General features: G+C 44.2%; 1 long non-coding RNA gene across 1 annotated transcript; it reads right to left on the bottom strand.

The window, feature by feature from the left end:
- Positions 1-3,878: 3,878 nt before the first annotated feature.
- LOC120996974 lies at positions 3,879-11,088 on the bottom strand. The gene is made up of 3 exons (XR_005778004.1): positions 11,078-11,088; positions 8,479-8,480; positions 3,879-4,044 (listed from the first exon to the last, which is right to left on the bottom strand). It is a non-coding gene; the product is annotated as an uncharacterized LOC120996974 (long non-coding RNA).
- Between the last annotated feature and the right edge of the window lie 288 nt (positions 11,089-11,376).

Below are 11,376 nucleotides of genomic sequence, written 5' to 3'. Positions count from 1 at the left end.
GGGAAGCGTGGATCCAGGTGGGTCTTCCTTCGAGCTTTACAGAAGTCGGAGTGGTCAGTAGCACTTGGTAGGGCCCCTCGAAGCGTGGTTCTAAAGTACTTCTGAGGTGTTTCTTGACCACCACCCACTCTCCTGGTTTCAGAGTGTGGCTGCCCTCTAGGGAGTCAGGATCTGGAATGGAAGAAGAGACTTGTGCATGGATGTTAGACAACTGTTTGCTCAAAGCTATCACATATTTTGCAACAGATTCATAATGCATTTGCAATTGTTGTGGGAAGTACAGCCCCATCCGAGGTCCTGACCCAAACAATATCTCATGTGGGGTCAGCTTGTGGGGAGGTTTGGGAGTGTGCCTGACTGCAAAGAGTGCTATTGGTAAACACTGAACCCAGTTGAGCCCCGTTTCCCTAGTCATTTTCAGCATTTTTGACTTTAATACCCCGTTCAGTCTTTCGACCTTGCAGCTACTTTGGGGTCTGTAGGGAGTGTGAAATGCCAGATGTGACCCTACCATCTTCCAGACCTCTTGGGTTAGGTTAGCAGTGAATGCTGGGCCCTGATCACTCTCAATGACCTCAGGTACCCCGTACCTACAGACAGTTTCCTGTATCAATTTTTTAGCAGTAGTTATTGCTGTCTGGTTCCTGACGGGGTAGGCTTCTGGCCACCCAGAGAACATGTCTACCACTACTAACACGTATTGAAACCCTTGGCACATTGGCATCTGGATATGATCAATCTGGATCCTCTGGAAGGGGTATAAGGCTTTTGGGAGACATCTTTTGGGCGTGGGCTCAGTCCTACCGGGATTGCATTGGGCACAGATTAGACATGACTGGACATATTTCACCAAGACAGGGGTAATACCTGGGGCTACCCATATTTTATCAATGAGCTCCTTCATTATTGTCTTAGATTGGTGAGTGGGTCCATGGGCCACAGAGGCAATTACAGGATAGAGCGCTCTAGGCAAGCACACTTTCTTCCCTTGTGTCCAAAGTCCGGATTCTTCTTCAAGGGCTGACTCTTTTATCCAGGTTTCCTTTTCTGAGCGAGTGGCTTGCTTCTGCATCTGTTTCAGTAGATCCCTTGATACTTCTTGTTGTTTGAGATCCTCTTGTGCCAGCATGATTTTATCTGGCTGTGCTCCTTCCTCTTTCATTGCTGCCTGTTTAGCTGCTTGGTCAGCCAAGGCATTTCCTTTGGCTTCTGGTGTGTCAGCACGGGTATGCGCCTTTACTTTGATTACTGCCACTTTGGTGGGCAGGAGTACTGCAGACATTAAAGCCTCCACTGCCAAAGCATGTTTAATTGGAGTTCCTGCGGCTGTAATGTAATCTCTGGCCTTCCATATTACTCCAAAATCATGAACTACTCCAAAGGCATATCTGGAGTCTGTGTAGATGTTGGCAGTGGAGTCTTTTGCTATGAGGCAGGCCTCAGTAAGGGCAATGAGTTCAGCCTCTTGTGCTGACTGGTCTGGGCGCAATTGTCTTGCACACAGCACTTGGTACTCACTAGTGACTGCCATGCCCGTATGGAATTTCCCTTTGTCATCAGCATACCTTGACCCATCCACAAACAGTGTCCACTGTGGGTTTTGCAAAGGAGTATCTTGTATTGATGGTGCTGTTCCCACTTCAGCTTCCATCATTGTAATGCAGTCATGATCTGGTTCCTCATTAAGTGAGGCAGTAGCTGTCCATAATTCCTCTTCCTGGAGATCCTCTTCTGCTTGTAAATCAATAAAATCCACAGAATCTCTTTCTGCAGTATACTCCCCCCTTGGGAGAGGAAGGAGTGCAGCTGGGTTGAGGATGTTGCATCTCTGAATGGTGACATTGTCTGGCAGAAGCAGACTACACTGAAGCCTGAGGTGGCGTTGTGCAGTGAGGTGTTTAGGTTGTGTCTGTTGAAGGATAGCCGAGATGTCATGAGGAGCCATGATGGTGAGGGGGTGTCCTAGGATAATGTCAGCGGTGGCGTTCAGAAGGGAACTAGCAGCATGAACGGCCCTGACACAGGAAGGGGTGGCTCTGGCTACAGGGTCTAGACGTTTTGAAAAGTAACCTAGAGGTCTATTACGACCTCCATGGCTTTGGGTGAGAACTCCTGTTGCAAGACCCTGGCGTTCCATAACATAAAGGCGGAAGGGAAGTTTATAATTAGGAATGCCAAGAGCTGGGGCAGTGATAATGGCTTGTTTGAGAGATTCGAATGCTTCTATGGCCTCTGCAGTCATTTGGAAAGGAGCAGTAGCAACACGGGGTATGCAGTCATACAGTGGCTGCATCAGAACGGATGCATCAGGGATCCACGGCCTACAGTATGAAATTAGACCCAGAAAGATCTGCAGTTGGTGAGGGGTATCCGGCAGTGGGATGTCTGAGACTGCTTTCTTTCTGGCATCCGTAAGGTTCTTACTGCCTTGTGAGATGCAGTGGCCTAGGAAAACAACTTTTGGAAGACATAACTGCAATTTGGAACGTGAGACTTTGCACCCAGCATCTGCCAGGAATTGGAGAAGTGAGGTAGATGAGTTCAGGCAGACGGGGTGTGAGTCAGCACAAAGAAATAAATCATCCACATATTGTAAGAGTTCCACCTCAGGGTGAGCTGCTTGCCATGGGTGTAAGATGGAAGCCATTGCTTTGCTAAAGCAGGAAGGACTATTCTGAGCTCCTTGAGGCAAAACTGTCCAGGTGTATTGTTTTCCATCATGGGAAAAAGCAAAGAGAAATTGAGAGTCAACATGCAATGGGACAGAGAAAAAAGCATTTGCCAGATCAATGACTGTGAAGAAAGTGGCCGTAGGAGGAATGCTAGCAAGCAAGGTGTGGGGATTTGGAACAATGGGGGTTTCAAAGACCGTAGCTTCATTGATTGCTCTGAGGTCTTGGTCCTTTTTCCCTTTTCTTTTTGACTGGATATAAAGGCGTGTTACACGGTGAAGTGGTAATTTTGATAGCCCCATTTGTGAGAAGAGCCTGTATCTGGAGGGTGATAGAATCTCTCTGGGAAATGGAAAGAGGGTATTGGGCTTTGTATGGTAGCAAGTTGGGATCCTTCAAGGTTACAGTGACAGGCGGGACCTTGAGACGCCCAACGTCCTGGGGACCTTTTGTCCAAAGGGTATCAGGGATGAGGTGCAAAATGCTTTGCAACGTATCCCCTTGTTCGGGTAATTCAGAGGGCTGAGCTGCTAATGCCATCATGAGGCAGGTTTCTTCAGGACATAGTGCGGTACCTAGGACAACTGTACCATTTTCTTGGAATTGAATGTTAACCCAGACTTTCTGAAGGGAATCTGAACCTAGTAAATTAAATGGGCATGTCTGGCTTACAACAAATTGTGACATTACTCCAGTGGGTAGATGCAACTGTGGGGATTGGCCTCGGGACTTAGTGGAGGGAGTAATCAAGAGAAGCTTAGTAACAGGGTTGTGTTGGGTGACCCCTTCTAAACCAGAGCAGGGTAAATGGATATTTGTGAGCCAAGAAGGGAGTATGGCAGTCTCGCATAACACACTGCGGGCTGCACCAGTGTCTACAAGGAATGAGAGTTCCTTCCCCGCCACATCGAGCGTGATTCGAGGGGCGGGGCCAGCAGGAGGGGCAGAGACTGCCATGCACGAAGTGTCCCCTCCCAGCAACACTGGTTTGCCAACATCCTATTGGGGTGGAGCTGGCCATGGAGGAGGAGTTCCTCTTTGACTCTGGGCTGCTGGCCACAGATGTCTGGAACGGCAGTTCCTCTTTATGTGTCCTGGCTTGCCGCACCCATAACAGACACGAGGTGGGGGCCTTTCCTCTCTCTCCTCTTCTGTCATGACAGCCATAACTGCTGTGCGGGTTTTCTTGGTATTGCTCTCTAGCCCTTTTGCAATTTGTTCTAAGATTTCTAAGGTTAATGATTTCCATTCTGGGCGACAGGTAACAAGAGCTTTGTTCAGGTCTGGCCTAAGGCCATCTACAAATGATCGGGCCAGAAGTCTCAGGTGCACAGGTTCATTTAGACTGAATCCCATATCTTTATAATTCTGTCTAACTCTCTGAGCAAACTTCTCTACTGACTCTGCTTTATCCTGTAACATATCTTGCAGGGTGGTGGATTGTTCTGCTAATTTATCCTTTGCCCATTTATATAATTGTTGAATGAAAGGGTCACCGGATCCTGGATCTCGAGTGTCAAAATTTGCTCCACGGAGCTCTGGCTGGCGTATATGATCCATTATGAGTGAGGAATACTCGCCAGTCTTATTTTCTACAATACTTTGCAAGTCTGACCAAGTACACCCATATGTCTGATATACTTGTGACAATTTTCTGTAAAAAGGCATAGGGTGCGTATCGGGGTCTGACATGAGGTTCACTATGGTGAACAACTGCTGGGGGGTGAAGGACACATACTTAGGTGGCCCGACTGGGCGGGTGTTTACAATGCTTCCTTTATTTTTTTAACAAGTCTCTTTTTATTGAAAAGGTATGTCAGGTTACAAATAGTATAAGACAATATATTGGTGATATTATGACATCCAGCACACCATTTTCCAAATAATGATAGCTCATATAACAAAGTAATAAAAATCGCATAAAGGGGGGGGGGGGGGAATAAGGAGGGGAGGGGGGGGGGGGGAAACAAGGCAAATGGTACCAGTTTTCATTGCAAAATACAATTATAAACAGCAGGTACAAGGTTAATGCACATCAGCTGAGATTATTGCTTGTAAAAACAAACACAAACAAATAAGTTATGACGAATTCGGGTATAGATTGTAGTGAAATCAGAGAAAAGACATAGAAAACGTACTTGTACATGGATATAGCCCGTCTATGATACATTACAAGCTGTTTCTTAACACATTGCACATATTAGAGAAGATAGTCTATTTAGTTTAGTTTTAGGACTTTAATACCAAGTTAGGGTTGGTAAGTCATATGTCAGAGGTCTCTCAGTTGTTTGGGGAATCTCGGAACAGTCTCCATGGATTCCACAAATTATGGAACTTGGCATGCGATCTGGATGCCCAACTAGCCAGTTCCTCCATCAGGAAAATTTGGTCAATTTTTTCATACCAGCTTTTTAGTGACGGAGGGGAGGTATTAAGCCAATTTACTGGTATTAGCAACCTTGCTGCTTGGACTAAAAGGGTTGGTAAATCAGATATCGAAGGCTTCCATGTTTTGGACGGTAACCACAGAAGAACTGAGTGGGGCGATAATTCAATCGTAGTGTCGCAAATGACATTAATGTTTTGTTCAACCTGTTCCCAATATGAGCGAATCAAGGGGCACGACCACATAATATGGCCTAATGTACCCTTCTGGGACTTACACCTCCAGCATGTATCATTTTCCATAAAGCCCATTCTAAAGAGCTTATGTGGGTCATTGTACCATCTGGTCAGTGTTTTAAAAGAATGTTCTTGCACCTTTATGCATCTGGAGAAACCATGCGATCTCGAGAAGATTATATCAATTTCCTGAGGAGAAAAAAGCCGGTTGAGATCACTTTCCCAAGCTCTTATGAAGGCCGGAATACTGCTTCCTTTATTGGGTATTAAGCGCTTATATAGAAGTGAGACACTATGTCTCGGGAGGTCATTATGCATTAATAGCTGTTCAAACCAGGTTGGAACAGGTGTGTTAGGAAATTTGGTGGAGAGAGTCTGACACACATTAATAAATTCTAGATTTCCTAGGAAGTCTCCTCCTTTGATGTATTTATCACTTAAGGCAAGAATGTCTTCCTTTCGTTTCACTGCTGGTAGCAAATCAGTTAACACTACCGCCTTAAGATTATCCCAAAATTGCGGGATGTCGGATACTTCTGGTCTAATTAGATAAGGAGTAAATTTCGCAGGGAGGCGAACAGGGGGATCAGAGAGAAGATGAGTTTCGGATTGGAGATTTCGCATGGTCAGGTATATACCTTTAGATAAGCCCAAGGGAGCATTACTTGGAGTAGCAATTCCCCATAGTCCCGCTTGTTGTTTACTGGACATAAGGTCCAGCTCTATATCCACCCCAAGTGTTCGGTAATTGGGGACACAAACTTGTAACCAGCGTTTCAGCTGGATCGCCTTATAATAATACTGTACAGGGAGTGCAGAATTATTAGGCAAGTTGTATTTTTGAGGATTAATTTTATTATTGAACAACAACCATGTTCTCAATGAACCCAAAAAACTCATTAATATCAAAGCTGAATATTTTTGGAAGTAGTTTTTAGTTTGTTTTTAGTTATAGCTATTTTAGGGGGATATATGTGTGTGCAGGTGACTATTACTGTGCATAATTATTAGGCTACTTAACAAAAAACAAATATATACCCATTTCAATTATTTATTTTTACCAGTGAAACCAATATAACATCTCAACATTCACAAATATACATTTCTGACATTCAAAAACAAAACAAAACAAATCAGTGACCATTATAGCCACCTTTCTTTGCAAGGACACTCAAAAGCCTGCCATCCATGTATTCTGTCAGTGTTTTGATCTGTTCACCATCAACATTGCGTGCAGCAGCAACCACAGCCTCCCAGACACTGTTCAGAGAGGTGTACTGTTTTCCCTCCTTGTAAATCTCACATTTGATGATGGACCACAGGTTCTCAATGGGGTTCAGATCAGGTGAACAAGGAGGCCATGTCATTAGATTTTCTTCTTTTATACCCTTTCTTGCCAGCCATGCTGTGGAGTACTTGGACGCGTGTGATGGAGCATTGTCCTGCATGAAAATCATGTTTTTCTTGAAGGATGCAGACTTCTTCCTGTACCACTGCTTGAAGAAGGTGTCTTCCAGAAACTGGCCCATCAAGACTCACTCTCATTTCATCAGTCCATAAAACCTTTGAAAAATCAGTCTTGAGATATTTCTTGGCCCAGTCTTGACGTTTCAGCTTGTGTGTCTTGTTCAGTGGTGGTCGTCTTTCAGCCTTTCTTACCTTGGCCATGTCTCTGAGTATTGCACACCTTGTGCTTTTGGGCACTCCAGTGATGTTGCAGCTCTGAAATATGGCCAAACTGGTGGCAAGTGGCATCTTGGCAGCTGCACGCTTGACTTTTCTCAGTTCATGGGCAGTTATTTTGCGCCTTGGTTTTTCCACACGCTTCTTGCGACCCTGTTGACTATTTTGAATGAAACGCTTGATTGTTCGATGATCACGCTTCAGAAGCTTTGCAATTTTAAGAGTGCTGCATCCCTCTGCAAGATATCTCACTATTTTTGACTTTTCTGAGCCTGTCAAGTCCTTCTTTTGACCCATTTTGCCAAAGGAAAGGAAGTTGCCTAATAATTATGCACACCTAATATAGGGTGTTAATGTCATTAGACCACACCCCTTCTCATTACAGAGATGCACATCACCTAATATGCTTAATTTGTAGTAGGCTTTCGAGCCTATACAGCTTGGAGTAAGACAACATGCATAAAGAGGATGATGTGGTCAAAATACTCATTTGCCTAATAATTCTGCACGCAGTGTATATCTGGCAAACCCATACCTCCATTCATACGAGTCCTGATTAATTTATCATATGCTATCCTGGGTTTTTTATTTTTCCATAAAAATGAAGTTAATACCTGCCTGACTCTTTTAAAGTACGAGTTAGGCTACTTTCACACTAGCGTTCTGCTGTCCGCTCGTGAGCTCCGTTTGAAGGGGCTCACGAGCGGAGCAGAACGCTTCCGTCCAGCCCTGATGCAGTCTGAATGGATGCGGATCCGCTCAGACTGCATCAGTCTGGCGGCGTTCAGCCTCCGCTCCGCTCGCCTCCGCACGGCCAGGCGGACAGCTGAACGCTGCTTGCAGCGTTCGGGTGTCCGCCTGGCCGTGCGGAGGCGTGCGGATCCGTCCAGACTTACAATGTAGGTCAATGGGAACGGATCCGCTTGAAGATGACACCATATGGCTCAATCTTCAAGCGGATCCGTCCCCCATTGACTTTACATTGAAAGTCTGAACGGATCCGCTCAGGCTACTTTCGCACTTAGAAATTTTTCTAAGTTATTAATGCAGACGGATCCGTACTGAACGGAGCCTCCGTCTGCATTAATATGATCAGATCCGTTCAGAACGGATCCGATCAAGCGCTAGTGTGAAAGTAGCCTAAGGGATGTGAATGGGGACCATTTGGAGAAGGTATACTAATTTTGGAACAATATATGTTTGGAGAAGGTTTTTGCGTCCAATCCAGGAAACCCAAGGTAGTGTTAATGACTGAAGCTGAGTTTGTATCTTTGTCAGTAGGGGTAGGTAATTCAATCTAAATAAATTAGAGGGGTCTTTTGTGAGCTCAATCCCTAAGTAGGTGAGGGAGTTTTCATTCCATTTGAACGGAAAGGACGTTCTAAGATAGTGCAGGGTATGGGGAGACAAAGCTATACCCATTGCCACCGATTTTTAGTAATTTATTTTAAAATTAGATAGGGTACCAAAAGTGGAGAAGAGGTCCAATATGTGAGGGAACGCCTGTTTGGGGTTCGTTATTAGTAGCATCAAGTCATCTGCAAAAGCTGCGCATTTGTGTACAGCCTTATGCAGAGTCAGGCCTTGAATGTCTGGGTTGTCTCTAAATGCTTGGAGTAGCGTCTCCATCACCATTATAAACAAGGCAGGTGAAAGGGGGCAACCCTGCCTGGTGCCATTGGTAATGGAAAAGGGTTTGGACAGGGTACCATTAACTCTGACTTTAGCACTTGGGTTCCGATATAAGGACATTATAGCTTTAGTGAATAGATCAGGAATCCCGAATCTGTGCAAAGCGCGCTGAGTATATAGCCAACTGACCCGATCAAAGGCCTTTTCCGTGTCGGTACTAAGTAATACCAATTGCTTAGAGTTTTTCCTGGCCCAGTAAATTGCATTTATAAGTCGACAAGATTGGAAATTGCCTTCCCTCCCCTTGACGAAGCCTGCTTGTTCTATATTGATAATACGGGGTATTATGGAACTAAGCCTAGATGCAAGGATTTTGGCCCCGATTTTAACATCTATGTTGAGCAAAGATATGGGTCTATAGCTGCCACAATCCCTGGTATCTTTGCCTTCTTTCGGGATAATTGTGATTATGGCTTCTAACGCTTGCTTCGGGAGGCTTTCACCTACGGATAGTGCTTGGCACCATTTAACCAGTTGCGGGGATAATATGTTCAGAAATTTTTTATAATAACCTATGGGTAGGCCATCTGGTCCTGGGGCCTTACCCAAGGGCATACTTTTAATAATTTTCCGCACTTCCAATTCAGTAATCGGTTGTAGCAATGAGGAGCTATCCTCCTGGTTGATTCTGGGGAGATGTAAGGAATCTAAAAAGCTGTCTATCTGCTTCACTCTCACTGAGTCACATGCAGTTTGTTGTGTTGTTTTATCCTTCCCACTATCTAGATTATACAAGGCCCCATAAAAAGAACAAAATTCTTCCGCTATGGCTTCTGTTGATAAAACCAATTTGCCATTCTTGGCTTTGATCGAGGAGACAAACTGAGCAGCCTTTCTCTGATTGATTTGATGGGACATAAACTTGTTTCCCTTATCACCATGTATGTATTGTTTAAATTTTGTATATTGATAGGCCTTTGCACATTTAATATTGAGTAGCTCCTTCAATTGTCTCCTCAAGAGTGCAAGTTCTTCTAGTGCTGCAGACCTCTTCGATTGTTTCTGAATAGATTCAATCGTAGAGATTTGGTGTATAAGGGAATCAAGCCTCTTCTGCCTCTCCTTTTTAATCTTGGATCCTAATGCTATAAGTTCACCTCGAATAAAGGCTTTGTGGGCCTCCCAGATAATGGTTTGAGATGTGTCCTGCAGTTTATTCTCTTGAAAGTAATTGGAAAGTTTGAGGGAGATGTCTTCAATATGTTTATCAGAGTCTAGTAACGTTTCATTTAAACGCCAAACCCATTCCCTTGCTGGAAGATTGGAGAAATTGAAAGAGGAAGTAACTGGGGCGTGATCGGAAATAGTAATGGGACCTATGGATGATTTTTTCAGCATGGTTAAGTGAGGGTTGGATAAGAAAATGTAGTCAAGTCTTTGGTAAGACTGGTGAACTGCCGAATAAAAGGAATAATCTTTCATTGAGGGGTTAAGCGTCCTCCAAGTATCTGTTAGATGTAAGTCCTTTAAAAGCTTGTGGATTCTACCCAGTGTTTTCTGAGACTTGGTGGAGCTACCTAGTGACGAGTCTAATTGGGGGTTCAAGGAAACATTCAAGTCACCACCAATTATTTTAATGCCCTCAGCGAAATCGTTTAGTTTGGAAAGGGTTCTCCTAAGCCAGTCGTATTGCCTAATATTTGGGGCATAGAGACATGCAAGGGTTACTACCAAGTGACCAATTTTCCCTTTGATAAATAAGAATCTGCCCTCAGGGTCCTGCTGAGCAACTGTTAATACGAATGGAACATTCTTGCTAATTGCGATGCTAACTCCCCTGGAGGCAGATCCATACGTGCTGTGAAACCACTGCGAATATCTCATTTTCGGTACAATGGGTATTCTATTAGTTTTAAAATGAGTCTCCTGGAGGAAACATATGTCACTCCTATTTTTCTTTAGGAGAGTAAGAATTTGAGATCGCTTCTGGGGTGTATTACAACCTCTAACATTAAATGTAGTGATGTTTAAATCTGTCATAGAGAGTATAGTAGATAATGTTGATAAGCTAATTGTGCAGATGTGCAGAGGGGTGGGATTATGCGAATTAAGAAAGATGCGCAGCTTGTAAATATGCTGAGTGCAATTATAAAGGGACTTAAAAAGCTGAGTGAGGGGAGTAAACTGGATGTATAGGAAAATGGACAAAGGGATAGGCAACTAGTGGGGAAGCGCCCCTGAAGTGGGCCACAGTGGGACATATAGGGACCGAGATGTATCCTAACCCGAATCTTCATAACCCACATTACTTATAACAAGAAAATTACAACCTTAAAGTGTATGAATACTGGGATTATCAAAGCAATCGATCGTGGTAGCTAAAAGAATGCACACCTATAAAGAGGCATATCAAGCCTTATCACATAAAGTAGCTTAAGGTAAGATCCGATTAACTGCTAACATATAACAGGATTTCTTTAACCTATAAATATGACAGTGGTAACCTCTGACGCTGTTGGAAGAAATCTCCTTCAGCCGGCAGAGCTGCGACATGTCCTCAAAAGTTCCAAGACACAAAGTCACTGTATACAGCATAACTTGGGACCGATTAAAGTCAGGTAAGATCTCTTCTCCCCAGTGACTTACTGCTATTGGAGGACTTTGGTTTGGACGGGGTGGACCAGGCCTCTTGAATTAACAGGTGTGGAAGTTTGGGAACCGAGATGTCCACTGCAAGCCAATTGTCCATCCTAATGGGAGGGATATC

Source organism: Bufo bufo, chromosome 1 (assembly GCF_905171765.1).
Source record: "Bufo bufo chromosome 1, aBufBuf1.1, whole genome shotgun sequence".
In the NCBI taxonomy this organism is placed as follows: domain Eukaryota; kingdom Metazoa; phylum Chordata; class Amphibia; order Anura; family Bufonidae; genus Bufo; species Bufo bufo.
This window is presented reverse-complemented; position numbering and strand designations above follow the sequence as displayed.